This window comes from Lonchura striata, chromosome 2 (assembly GCF_050655825.1).
Source record: "Lonchura striata isolate lonStrDom1 chromosome 2, ASM5065582v1, whole genome shotgun sequence".
NCBI classification, from domain to species: Eukaryota; Metazoa; Chordata; class Aves; order Passeriformes; family Estrildidae; genus Lonchura; species Lonchura striata.
Genome location: NC_140704.1, coordinates 114,738,519 through 114,752,805, shown reverse-complemented (window position 1 = coordinate 114,752,805; position 14,287 = coordinate 114,738,519). Strand labels below are relative to the sequence as shown.

At 45.5% G+C, this 14,287-nt stretch overlaps 1 protein-coding gene across 7 annotated transcripts in view; it reads right to left on the bottom strand.

The window, feature by feature from the left end:
* DTNA (dystrobrevin alpha) overlaps nucleotides 1–11,445 on the bottom strand; it is a 221,835-nt gene extending 210,390 nt beyond the window's left edge. For 2 of the 7 annotated variants that reach the window (XM_085572090.1, XM_085572095.1), the window contains exon 1: nucleotides 11,196–11,445. The gene's annotated coding sequence lies outside the window, so the exon portion shown is untranslated. Of the gene's footprint in view, nucleotides 1–11,124 lie in introns of all 7 variants that reach the window. The other 5 variants (XM_085572079.1, XM_085572077.1, XM_085572093.1 and 2 more) reach the window with 4 other exon arrangements.
* Nucleotides 11,446–14,287: the final 2,842 nt, after the last annotated feature.

Here is a 14,287-nt window from a genome sequence, read left to right as displayed (position 1 = left end):
GGTTCCCATCTGCAGCACCAGAGCTCAGGGAATTAAAGGTTCATGGGATAACCGTGACCATTTGTAGCTCCGGCAGCAGCTTTCAGCTTTCCTTCCGTTGTGTAACTTCAAGGTCTTGCAAAACACATGTCAGTGTATGTAAGGGAAATCTGGGTTTCAAGGACAAACCTTCTTGACACCTGAGTAGTAAGATGACATTGACTCACTGGCATAAAGTCTGCTCTGAAAGGCAATTTTGTTTTTAAATCTTTTTCCTTGGTTTTGAGCAGCAAATGGCATAGACATATGGGACTACTCAGGTATCTGCTGGTATTACTTCATTTCTGCTTCTTTTTCTTCCAAACTACCCTATTTTCTTCATCCACGTCCCTAATTGGATGTTCAGATTAAGGTGAGGGATGTATTAAAAACACACAAACCAGAGGATCATCAAACACAGTATGTGCAAAACAGCAGGTTTTAGAAATATTCACTGTTAAAATTCCAACTGTTAAATGTGTTTTGGTAGGCAAAGAAGACTCTGCAGCTTTTTTAAACATGAGGAAATCCGAAGGATTACATCAAACCATGTTACAGACACTGACAGATACAGGCTTTCAAGCAAAACAGCTGTCATTAAAGCTCCTGTGACTGCTTAGAATACACTGCTTCAGTCTCCTAAAAAAACCTTAAATCCATGGGAAAAAAAGAATACCTTTAGCATATACCTTAGCTTCAGAACAGAGATGTAACTCCATCTTTCTTCCTTTTCCTATGAATAAACAAAAGCAGTAGGAACCATTTCTACCCCTGTAGTCACTAGCAAGGGCCAGAAAGGCACAATATGGCCTGTAACAGGCATGCTCATCTCACAGCAGGGACTACAACCTCACACCTACTTTCCTGGGACTTAGCATGAAATGTGTCCATTTCATTTTATTTAACATTAAAGTCTTCCAGATACAACATCACTTCCTACCTTCACTACTTGAAATAAGACTGTGAGCACTGGGTAAAAAGTCTGAAACCTGGTACCAGCAGAGCTGCTAAAATGCTGTTGTGTCATTCCTCTCCTCGGACACTCATACAAGCTGTCCCTGAGCATCTACAGCAAAAACAACCTGCCAAAGACACCAGGGTTTGTGTCACTCTGTGTGTGTGACAACCCGTGCAAAGAATTACTGAGGTGATTTGCATGTTCACAGGCCATCCAGTCAATGTGCAGCAGTGGTTAAGACAGAGCAGCTAAATCCAGGTCCCAGGGAAGGAGGGAGGCCAGCGTGAGGCATGACTGTACTATGGGATGTTTCCGTGTGGAGCTGGCAGACAGAGAAACAGCTGGGTCCAGGACATGCATAGAGGCAACTGAAGGTCAAAGAGAAGTATCTAGATGTAGTGTGACCTCTAAAGCAGCCTTCTGACTCCTAAGTGTGATCATTTTTGATCAAATGCTCACATCATTATATGGCAACCAAAGGAGAGCATAGCTAATGATTTTTTTTTTTTACTGTCAACACTGTAAAGCATTGTTTAGGACTGGTGTGACCTTTCCTTATCTTATTCTAACAGGATGCCCAACTTTCATGGTTCCTAATTTTATTTATAGCATAATACTTGCACAGAAATACAGACAAACACATTAATGCCTTCAAAAGTAATTTTCACAGGAAATGCAATACAAATCTAGCTGTGCATGTCTTAAATCTTCCCTGTTTGCACCCTGCCCAGAGAATAAGAGTCATTTATTGGGAAGCATGTGCCTTTTATTTCTGCTCCTCTCCCCAGGTCAGTATCCTCAAAGCCTTTCTTCTAGTCTTTCCATTTGGCTACTTGGTGAACTCCAGAAGCATTTGCATTGATGGCGCAGGACTTAGCACTAGATCTGTCATATATGGTTAAGCTGCTGCTGGGCTAAGCTCCCTTTTTTATCCTGAGTGGTATTTTCTCTTTGAACTTTAGGAATTTATACAGTGTTTTATCCTTTCAAGTATCTCTACAAATTCTTCACAGGATCTACAGCACAGGCAGGGCCTTTTTATGACAGAAAGACACAGTAGGTCTTCATGCTTTGCAGCCACTGTAATATAACCCACTGCTTCACTAAGCCCACTAACATTACATTCATTATTTGGCACGGAGCTTATGGTAAAGAAGTAATTTGTTCTGATAGTCAAGTGCACCATCAAACGTCTGATTGCCTACAACAAATCAAGAGAGTTTTGTAAGCCCTGCTATGTGCTTTCATATGTTGAAAGGAAAAAAAAAAAAAGCTACAAATTGTGCAGGAATAATTATCTTTCTGCCAGCTTGTTTTTAGAATGAAGATAGGTAACACTTATGTATAAATTCAAATAGCAGGGATAATATGGGGTTCCCAGGGTAGCATTTCCCTGTGGAAATACAGCAGACCACTACAATGGCACAAATGAAACATACCTCTCACCAAAACATGAAGGTGAAACCTATTCTTCTGCTTAAGGATGACTGGCTAATGATTAGTGCAGAGAAATGTACTAAGTAGTTGAATTTTAAGTTACTACCTTGTACAATAGCTATTGTGTACTTCTGTGCAAAAAAGTTCCTTGCAGTTGTCCGTAACAATTTGAATCTTGATATGACTAAACAGCAGTCATGAAGGAAAAATTAGCAAAGTGCCTTTTCAGAAATGTAGTGTTCACAAACACTGACTGCTTTAAAATCTTCTAAATCTGTCTAGAAAAATGGGAACTACTTTTTGAGTCACTCTAATATTGCAGTATTTACAGTATGTATCACCTTTCTCTGCAGAAGGTTATACAGAGCACGGCATGATGCAGTTCAGCTTCCAATGTCCTGTCTGTGGGCTTGAAAAACACAGAAAACTGCCCCTGCTACTGCTAACACTGGTCCTCTCAAGAGAATTCCTCCTGCAGGTAGTCCTGTAAGGTCAAATGAGACTCTTTGCCAAACAAGCTTTTGCAAAATCAGTTGTGCTCTGTCATGTTAACCTAGCTGGAGCATGTACTAATTTTAATTAACACAGTACATCCTTCTCACCAGATGATCTGGTTGGGGTTTTTTCCTCCTTTCCTCTCCGTCCTTCTTTTCTTTTTGTTGTTTTCAGGCTTTTTTTCTTCTACCCTTTCCTTTTGTATTTTTTTTTTCCTTTCACACACTATTTTTCTCCATCGCACTTTCCCCTTTTAACAACCCACCTCCTCCTCCTCCTGCATCCTGTTTTCCTATCCCTTTGTCCTCTCCCAGTCCTTTGAAGGACTACACCTGTGTTTTTTTAACAGTCCCACCAGAAGCAGCTGAAGGCAAGTGATAAGAGAACTGATAAAAACCCCTTGAGACTTAAAGGCTGTATTCCCACTAGCCTGGACAAAGGGAAATGGTAGATGTGGGCTAAGAAGAGAGGGATTAAATGAGTCAAAACTTGCAGAATTCCAACACAGAGGATTTAAATTTCTGTAGTTCCCATTAAGCAGTGCACAGCACCATTAAACTGCTTGTTCTGGTTAATATTTAAGAAGGAGAAAAATATGAGCAGAGTCACATGATAAACATGTCTGGAAGCCTAAAAAAAAGATTAAGAAGTTAATAAAAGTGTGTATACAGGTCAGATATCATACTCAGACCAGGAACGGTGTTATCATTTCCATTATAGGAGCAAATACCTGCCTCTGAAACCTGCAGGAGTTTTAATCACTTTTTAAAATCCATGCTGTAAGAAATTACCTCATTATTTCCCATCTTCAGAATAGTGCTTTCCTCACACTCATTTTGGACACCTCACCAGGTAGGTCAGCCACCAACAAAAGCCTGGTCTAGTTCCTTAAGCCAAAACACACTCCCTACGTCTGCCCCAGTGCATTTAATGTGCTGGCTTGCAAAATTTCTCTGTGGACCGTGTGCACTTAGAAATCAGCAGTACCTGATTTGGGAGTCACGCAGGCAGTTGCCATGTCTTCACGTTAAGCATAAAGGGATTATATTAGATCTGGCAAATGCCATTTATTTCCAGGATTTGAGAAAAGATTTTTCTTATCCCAGTAATTCCAGATAATCTAACTTAAGGATCCTAGAAAGATAAAGCTGAATCTCTGCTTTTATACTGAGAGTATCCAAAATGACAAAAATGACAGATACCTGGTTTGCCTTACTATCTCAAAAAAACTGCATCCACAGACCTTCCAGGATTTTAAGAGAAGACCACAGCAATTTCCAGCCAGTTTTGTGATGCTATTCATCTTGCAATCCACAAGTCCCCTCTCCTAGATAGAGCTGGACTTTCAAGCAAGAAACCTATGTACCCTGAGCCAGCAAGGGCGGGTGATTCTCCAGCGTCACAACTATAAAATTAGGGAAATGGGCTCTAGGGAAATGGGCTTCTGCAACCAAATCCATGTGCAGACATGTACAAGTACAAGCACCTAGCCTTCCAAAGTCCTCTCTGCAGAGATGCAGCTAATATTTATGTCTTCAAAAGAATTCCACGTATTTAGCTATCAAATAATATATGGCCTGCCTGCGTTAGCTGACTGCCATCCATGGAAGGGGCTTAGCTAGGGAGTCTAGCTAACTGCACAAAGATTTTGGAAACTGTGACCTATGAAGAAAGTTTGGTATATTTTGTACAGATAAGTGATTTCCACACAACTCTTGTTCACTATAGTATTTCACGTTTTAAAATGCAATTCAAAACAAAAGGTATGGCATGCACAAATTCCCACTGATCTAATGCTGTACCAGTAACTGTGTTGGTAGAATCTGAGCTGGTAGCAAGCTCCAAATGGTTTGTAAGGAAATCCACTGCAGTGAAGTGTCATTTTCCACATTCCCAGTTGTTACAAGAGTGCTTAGATTCAAAAGACTAAATAGCCTCCTTTGTTTATTACATAATCTGTAGAACTGCAAGCAGAGAGCAACAAGGACAGCCCAGATTCTTCCTCTGAGCACTCTAACATGCCCCCCGTCCAAAAGAAGTCTCTCTTCAAGCTTGTTGCTTTGGTACTCAGCCGTTCACTTCGGCAGCTTTTTCCAAACTGCAGAGATCCCTATTTATCATGCCCATACATACAATTATCTACATCTACACACATGTATGTGCTCTGCTGGCTGGGCACATTGAGGCCCATCTGCCAGGCTGGCACTGGGCCCACCGAGACGTTGGTTGGTTCATTTCACTAAAGCAGAACTGTCAAGCGGTGATGGACTTTGGTGGGCAGCCAAGAGCCCTCCTTTCTCCAGGGATGAAAGCCTCCCAGCGCCACTCAAGTTTGTGTGGCACACCATGGGAGCACGACCATTGGCACGCACGCCAAAGCAAAGATGATTTCAAAGAGGAAAGAAAAGAGGAGAGCTGACTGGTACTTCAGACTGTGATCCAGCCCTAGTTTGTGGAGGTGATTATGATGGACAATGCTGCTGTGGCTGAGCACAGGCCAGCCATCATTTAACTTTGACTTTGGCACCAATCAAGTACAACAGGGTAATTGTGAAACGACTCAATAGATGTAAATAGCCACCATACAGGGTGATTTGGTGAGGCATAAGGGCATAGACAAATGGCCTACAAAAGGCAGCTCCTTCCACACAAGTGCAGTCTTGGTGAGCAACTCCAGCTGCCTGGGAACCAGTAGTCAAGATCAGAACTACATGCATCAGATCTTCAATTCAGCCCAGATCTTTCCAAGAGAATCATCTTGCACATGCTGCTCCCTGTCACATTTCTGTTTAAAGAGCTGACCTTTACTTTTACACTTGCACTGTGTGAAGAGGTGGGTCATGGTTTGCATTGGGGTTTTAATTTCTCAATGACAATAACATGCCAGGAAATGTTGCTTTACCTTGTACTTTTCCTTTCCTCCAGACACCTGTGAACTTGGTCACTAGGAGCCTGCTTTAGAACTTCTCAATGTGGCTATTCCTCATGGCTGGAATCAGCTTACACATCCTCACTGGTGTTAAGTGGGATGCAAACACAGCTCCACCTCCCTGCACGAGCCAAGAGGAACAGTTCAATGTGGTCTCACTGTTCAATGGGTCTATTCACCCGTAAGTATGACAAGCAAATTCTGGCACTGACCCAGCAGCTCCTCTGCTCCCCGGGAATGCCCAAGGGCAAAATTATATCATGCTTTTATTTAAACCAACATGGTCAAACCTCACTATGGAGGAGCTTTACCAGTTAAATGAACCCCCACTCACACCTGCTGTGGGAGGATCCGATGGTGGTCAGGAAGAAGTCCCAGCAGAACTTTGGAAAAGCTGGAGACAATGCTGCAAGTTTCTTTCCCCTGTTGATTTTAATCAGGTCAGAAGAATCTTACATTATGATAATTACATCACAAAACAGTTTATAGACATTTCTGTCACATTATATTTTAATTGGTATTACCTCTTTAGACAACTAAGCCAAGACAGAGCTTATCAGCACCAAGAGAAAAGAAAATCAAGTGTGCTTCTGAAGTCTGAATTTCTCCTTAAGCAAAACAAGCAGACATCCAGACCACTACATGAGGAAATTCTGCATGTATCTTCTACTTCAGTTTTGAATGGCTCTTCTGACATCTCTTCCAGCTAAGAAGATTAAAAAAGACCAAATCATTTGAGATATTGCATTGCTTCTTGACATCAATCTGGTGAAAGATTTAACTGAAAAGAGCCTTTATTTTTGTAGTTTGTATGTTATAGGATGGAATTCTGTTAGGTTGTAATCTCTTTTGAACAATTATACAAATCGCTGTATTTCCCTTTACAGGCTGTTATGCCTATACAGAGAAAGCATACCTATAAAAATGCAGCCTCTGTACAATGAAAGGTACAGCTCAGGATTTCCCTCTGGGTCCTTGTGGCATATGCACAGGCATGTGAACTGTCAGTGGTGCTTCTCACATAATCCCTACAAATACAGTGGTTCCAAGAGGAGATGATGTCACACATTTTATAGTAAAGACACTGCATGAAACAATTATAGTCCCTAGGAACAGCTGTGGATATGCCATAGGTAAGTTGAACAGTGATCTCCTTCTCTCTTCAGTGGGATGGAGAAAATACACAAAGACTGGATTTATGTCAGTGTAATTGAGGGAAGGATTTTGCCCCATACATTTCAGACCTGCCTTAAACATCAGGCCAAATACCAAGCTCTACTGAAGTGAACAGCACCGCGGCAGTTTGCCTCAGATTTGGTCATCTCCACACCAGCACACGAAGACCACTGAAATTTCCAAGTTCTTACAAGAACTTCGAATTTTATCTTGCATTTTATCTCAGCTGCTGAAACTGCTAAACCTTCCCTGTACTGATTTCTCCACAGGTGACACTAGATATCTCTACTTCTACAGAATACAATAGATGCATCTCACTTCAAAACAAATGAAGCATTTACACTTTAATTGGAATTTGTACAATTTAGATCTAAATTTGCATATCTTTCCTATATGGTTTTCCAAATGTCTTAATTGTAACATTTTTCCAATTTAAGGCAATGTGAGAAGACAGAAGCTTTTTTTGCAAGACCACGAACACACACGCACCCTACCCAAAAACCAGCACTAACATCTGCAGCCATCAAAATATGGCAACTGGCTACACACAGGAGATTAAAAATATACAGATCAATAATGTTCTGCTATGATTTTCAAACAGAAACCTCATGTAATGTTTTCCAAACACAGTCCCTCTAGTAGATTTTGCAATGACATTGGAGAGGGAGACATTGCATTACACTCTTCAAGCCATTCTGATAGTCCCACACATAATTTCCCCCCTGCCTCCCCCCGATTTTCAGCAAAAGCGTCATTCTTGTGCTGTTTGTGTAAGTGGACAGAATTTCAAGCATCTGTTCCCAAATCATTATAAATCAAGGAACCTTCATGCTCCATTAGCTTGAGAAGATAGCGTTATTAACGATTGCTATTCAAGGAAGTTCACAGTAAGTGTCTAAGTGAAGACACCTCTGATGTAAGGCTTTGTTTTGTTTCCAAAAACAGCTGCATGGGCAAATCTTCACTCTTGCTGTTTAACATATTTCTGAGGCTACCACTTCTAAGAAATATCAATTATTTTCATTAGCTTAGCAGTTGCATCAGTTTCCTCTGGAAAAAGAAACAATACTGACGTTCCACAGCAATGCTCATGAAAAGTCATTTAGCTTAACAAATACTGGGGTCTATGAAGATGTAACACTGCTCTTACTCTGCTATTCTTTATCCAGTTCCAGAAGTCTGGAAAAGCTGGTTCAACCCTAAAGCACAAAAAGTAAAAATTTAATATTAGGTTGTATTATATGGACTTGAAGCAATGTAAGAAATTACTGGATATAGCCTGGCAGAACTGATCTGCTCCACAGGTTAATACACCAGGATTTCCTAAGTGATTCTAACCAGCAGCCTTTTATTCCCAAAGAAGTAGGACTAACTCTGCAAAGAAAAGGCGAGTCAGAGGTCTGATTAGGTGAGTTTTCTGCCTGTTAGTTACTTGCCTAGGTGCACAATGAATGTGAGGCAGGCCATGCATGAATACCACGTAATACCAAATTTCAAGATAAGAGATCTGACTCATCACTCCACTGCACCAGTTTTATGCCTACGGGGCTCCATGTTCTTCCATGGTGACTCAGACCCAAGACTCCCCTCTCTCCAGGAAAAACATGACAAGTCATGCAGTACATGTCAGACTTACCCATCAACTATAATCCCCATTTGCAACTGCAAAACTAATTGGAACGTAACATTCCATACCACTTGCATCTTGCTGTTAAGTCTAGAGATAGGAATATATATAATTAATGTAAAGAGCAGCAGTTTAAAATATAGTCATTGGAATTAACCCTAGAACACCTGGCAAAACACTCAAGGAACCCTGTTTGAAAAAGCAGTCCTTTCCAAATGTTAATAGTGTTGATATGGGCACGCTAAGATTAACAACATGGAATTAAGGAGAAGGAGATTAGCCACTGGAACAAAGTTTCTCTGAAACAGTTCTCATTGCAAGACTGCTGCTTTCACTTTTCTAACCCAAGGCTGCTGAAACACAAGAAACTTTGAACAACTCTAAGGTAGGCATTGACTGTTCCTTCCAAAAGGACATGCTGTGTTTATGACAGCTATTTTTGGCTTTCAACTGTACAAATGTAAAACACCATGAGGCCCATTTTCTTCTCACAGCTTCATGTCTGTATATATTCATTGATTTCAGTGCAATTATATCTGATTATTTGCCTGGAATGGAAGTAAGATCACCACTGAACCTTACAGGCAATTCTGAATGGATTTATACTGGGCAAAATGTGTAAGAGGAGACAATCTACAGTCTGACAGCATACAACCGTAGAAATCAAGCAAATAATTAATAAAGGTATAAACCTTCAAAAGCCAAACACAACAATTCATCCTCTACCTTCCTCTAAACCTTGAGGGACTGGTATCCAGCAGTTTACCATAACATGTGCTTTTTTCTGTTTTTCAGTCACAGAATCAGTGGGTTACTCTACAATCCAGAGAGCACTGCCACAGGTTTCTGTTCAGGACTGGGTCCTGAGCTACTTTGCAGAGGGAGTTGAATCTATGATAGTTGATCCTGCACAGTTCAGCCATGCTGGGCACTGGTGCACACAACCAGTAACACACTGAAAACTGCTTGTGGAAATGACATACTGAGCATTACATGCTTAAACTATCCACTTGCTTGTGGTGACAGAGGGCACATGTATGTAATTTTGTATTTATTGCCACCACTGCAAGACGATAGCATCTTATTCTGACTACACTTACATCCCACTGAGAGGTCAAGGCAGGAGATGGTATTTTACGTGTGCTTTTCTACAGGAAGGCAAGATTTAGTCTGAAACTGTCAGTTCTTTGAGTTTTACCTCTGTCTTTTGAAAAAGAAAAAATAAAATCCACAAAATCCTCCACTGCAATGAATACAGACTTTGAATAAAGGCAGGACCTTGACTGCAACAGGAAGGTGAAACCCAAAAATGTGTCAGTAGGTTCATTCTCTTTTGAGCACTATAAAGACATGAACTTAAAATAGACATGGCATTGGCTCTTATCTCACGCTCACTTACCATCTGACAACCAGAAACCAGGGTGACTTAAAAACATAGTACTTACTACTCTTTGGTCACCATAATTTTATTAGTCTGGTCATGTGGCAGTCACAGGTGTGCGACACAACCTGCTACCCAGATAAAAGTTATGAAAACAGCTCCATAGCTTATGACACTATTAAATCACAGAATCTGTGCCTTTACCCCCATTATTAAAATATTTCTACATCTAAAAAACAAGGGGAGAAGCAGAGGTACAAAGTTCAGAACTGAACGGCAAGTTACAAAACTTCAAAGACAACACAATATATTGAAAGCCTACTAGCACCAAATTTGTGATGCTGCTTATTACTTGAAGCTAAGGTGAACCTGTCCTTTTAACATCTGGGTCACCAGAAACTATCAAGTATTACCAGACCACACTGCTCCCCGCCCACGTCTGAAGTACTACTAAAGTACTGCCTAAAACATCACCCATGCTGGGAAGTGGACCCAGTGATTGAGTACCCGATTCAGCCGTAGCCAGCAGTATTTCACTTTGGGTGGTTGCTGGTTTCTAGCACGGGAGTGTAGAACAAGCCCGTTTGGCTGCAAGGATCGAGATTTTCACCGCCCAACACCAAAGTTTGCCAAGGAGCCGGTGAACGCACAGGTAAAGGCTGCCGCTGCTGCGCTGCGGGGCGCCGTCCTTTCGTCACTTTTACCTCAGCCGGCTGCAAGAGGCGACAGCGGGCGAGCAGGGACAGCCCCCGGGTCCCCAGATGGCCTCCAGGGACCCCGGGACCTGCTGCACGGAGCGGCTGGGTGGGCGACAGGAGCCAGTGCCGTGCCGCATGCCTGTGCACACTCGCACGCCGGGAGCGTCTCAGCGGCGCCTGGGGACAGGCGGGAGCGCCGTGCGACCCCCCGGGGGCGGCCTCGGGAGGGTGGGGGACAGGGGGCTGCCCCACGCCTGGCACACCCTCCGGAGGCCGCCCCCACCCCCTGACCACGGTGCCGACGGGGAACCCCCTGCGCCCCCCGCCCGGCACAGGCGCACGGCAACAGGCGGCTGCGCCCCCCGCCCAGCACCTCGCACCCGCTGCCCCGGCCGGCATCGCTACCTCGGGAAGGCTCCGTGCGCTCCCGCCGCCGCCTGCTCCCGCCGCCGCCGGGCGGGTCAGCTGATATTTACCTGTGAGGTAATGCACGCTCCGTAAGGTCACCGTGCACCCGCCGCCGGCACACGGTGCCAGGCAGGAGGAGGGACGCGCCGGGAGGAGCGGGAGTTGCTCCTGCTCCGCCGCCGCCGCGCACGGCGCCGGAGCGGGGCGGCCGCGCCGCGCAGAGGCAGAGGCGGCCGCTGCCGCTGCAGCTCCTGGCACATGCTGCAGGTGTCAGCGCAGGAGCTGCCCCGCCGCCCGCCCGCCGCGCCCGCCCCGCCGCGGTGCGCAGCCGCGCCCGCCGCACCGCGCCGGCGCCGCCATGGTGCGCCGGCGCCCTTCGCACGCTGAAGCCGCCGCGAAGCCGCTGCCCGGCCCCGGCGCTCCCCTCGGGAGACGCTCCCCCGCCAGCACCGGCGGAGAGGGGGCGGTGGGAGGGATGACGTAGTGGGGCGTGGGGCAGGGGCGAGGCCGGGCGGCGGCGCCGGGAGCCCCCTCCGGGCCCCCCGAGGGAGCGGCTCCGCCAAGGGGGTGCGGACGGGACCCCCCCCATCCCTGTCGGAGCGGCGGGCGGGCCGGGGGAGCGGCGGGGCGAGCCGGGGGAGAGGGATGATGTCATCCCTTTTCCAGGGGAGGGCGGGGCCTGGCCGCGGGAGGAGTGGGCGCGACGCCGCGGCTCCCCCAGGAGCGGGCGAGGAGGGGGATGCGCACGGTGCCGGCCTCTCGCGGTGCCGAACCCGCGCGTCTGCACCGGCGCTGCCCGCATGGGCTCCGTGCCCGCGGCGGGGGGCGAGCCCTCCGTGCCGCAGCAGCGGGTCGTGGGGCAGGCACCGGGGATGGCACCCCACCCCGGGCGGGTGTACCCCGGGAGTCCCCGGCGTGGGTCCCCTGTGTCCCCCGGCAGCCCGGGCGGCGCTCCCGCTGCAGGGCGCAGAGCGGAGCGCAACTTTGGCACCGGCACGGCCGGCGCAGGGACGCGTCGGGGAACGAGCCCTTCATCGAGCCGCGGCCGCAGCCCTTCCCCGGGAGCCGGGGCCTGCCGGCGCAGGTGGCGGGCGCACGCTGGGCTCCAGCGCGGCTCATGCTGAGAGCAGAGGCTGGCGTGTGGGTGGGTGTGCGGGAGTCTTCCGAGCGCATCGGGTAGCCCGGCTGCGGGGAGTGACGAGCAGCAAAAGCTTCTGCTCATCCTGCGGTTCTCAAAATACAAGTGCGCATTTAGGTTTGCTGGAGAAACCGAATGGTCTCCAGCGCTCGTTTTCTGTGACCCACTTATTTTTCCCATACTGGTCAGATAAACCATAGGGATTGACTATGTAGACTTAACACACAGGCACCTGAGAGGAAAATTCAGCGCCTTTCAGAGTAGCAGCCTCAGGTTTCCTTTCATCTTCAACCATCATGTATTACCTTTAAATAAGACACAGCTCTCTGCATTAGAAATTTAATGCATAGTCTTTCAAACAACAACATTTAGAAGTTGGGTGGGGATTTTCATCTTCAGTTTTTACAGATTTTCCCATCCACTTAACAAAAAAACAAAAAACAGTATGTATAGCTCTTCAGCTGCATACTTAAAAACTTGAGCTTTTTGAGTTTTTGATGTTTAAGGATCTAAATGCTCCTAATCACATGGTGCCAGGAAGGCTGAAGGCTTTTGGGCTACTTCTACATCAATCCTGTATTGGGACTGATGCTTTGTCCAATCTGAAAGCAACATGAAGAGACTGCATTTCTTACTGGAAAAGAACCTAAACAAACAAGAAAATGAAAGGTAAAGGTTTGATCATCCTGGAGGCTCAAGCATGCATGGTTAGATAGTTAGGGCACTACACTACCCTCCTTCACACAAACATTAAGCATAGTAATCCTCATTTTAAAAGTCTTAAGAGAAAGGCACAGGCAATGCTGGATTCTCACTCTGATAGCACTTTCAGCACTGGGTACTGGTCTCATCACACTGCTGGAGCAGTGGGAAGGAGAGGTGAGAAAAGGATGGAAATGTGGTTCAGGCATAGTTGATACCATAGAGAGCAGCCTGCTGGTACCCTGTGGCTTGGTGAGACACACTGGTAATGTGGGAGAGATGGAGTGCGTAAGAGGTGACACAACAGGTGAAGTAAGGTATGAGGTCGTGGAGGACACAGAGGTTGAAATGGGAGCTCAAAATGAGATGTGATGGGTGATGGAAAGCCAGCAGGGAAGTCTTTGTGTCTGTGGATTGTATCAGTTATGGAAGCTGATTATTATTATCACAATATAACAGAAAAACACAAGGGAAAAGGCAGCACCACAGAGGGTGAAATGAATGAGCCTGCAACCAGAGATTTTGTCCCTGTAATAATGAGGTAAGGGAAGACTTGTGTTTCAGCAGGGATGCTTAAGTGTCAGTAACCTTACTGAAAAGGAAGAGTGACATGTTAAACAGATCAGACCACATGAGAACCTGTCCTTAAAATCTCTGTTTACAGCCCATAGGAGAATATACCAGGAGACCTTGATGCTCAGTAGGGAATCCAGTGAAGATATTAACAGGACTGAGGAGAGCTCTCTAGGCTGCTAACTGGGAGAGCTGTCATAAATTATAGCTTCTGGGGCTTTTGTCAGGGAGTGTTGCTTCATTTCTTGAAATTATGGGCTAAATTAATCACTGTTTTAACATAGTGCAAAATTATTTGCACTTATAGACAGTTTCGCCACAATAAATCTTGATCTTTCATTCTCTGGAACATGCCCTTCCAAGGCTGAGTGAGCAATGGAGTCCCCATGCCACGGGTCACAGACCTGACTGGGATGGACTGTGCATGGCAGGAGAAGAAATGTTTTCAAGGGGGATTGAGACTATAGTTAGCAAGCTGCTTTTCAGCAAACTGTCATCACATGGAAGGCAGAATTCCCATAGAAAAATGCTTTGATTCCTGTCAAAGCACCACAGGAACAAGACATAAGGAGTTGATGATGCTATAAGTGTGGTTAGCAGTCTTGAGACAGACAAGTCTACCTGCTTGACAGAGCTACTATCATGTGAAGAAGGTTATTTTGTTTAGGGTACGTGGTAAATCAGCATATTCTAAGTGAAGCTTTCCTTGAATGTCCAGTTTGTAGGAGTAAAAATGTTTCTAGGTTT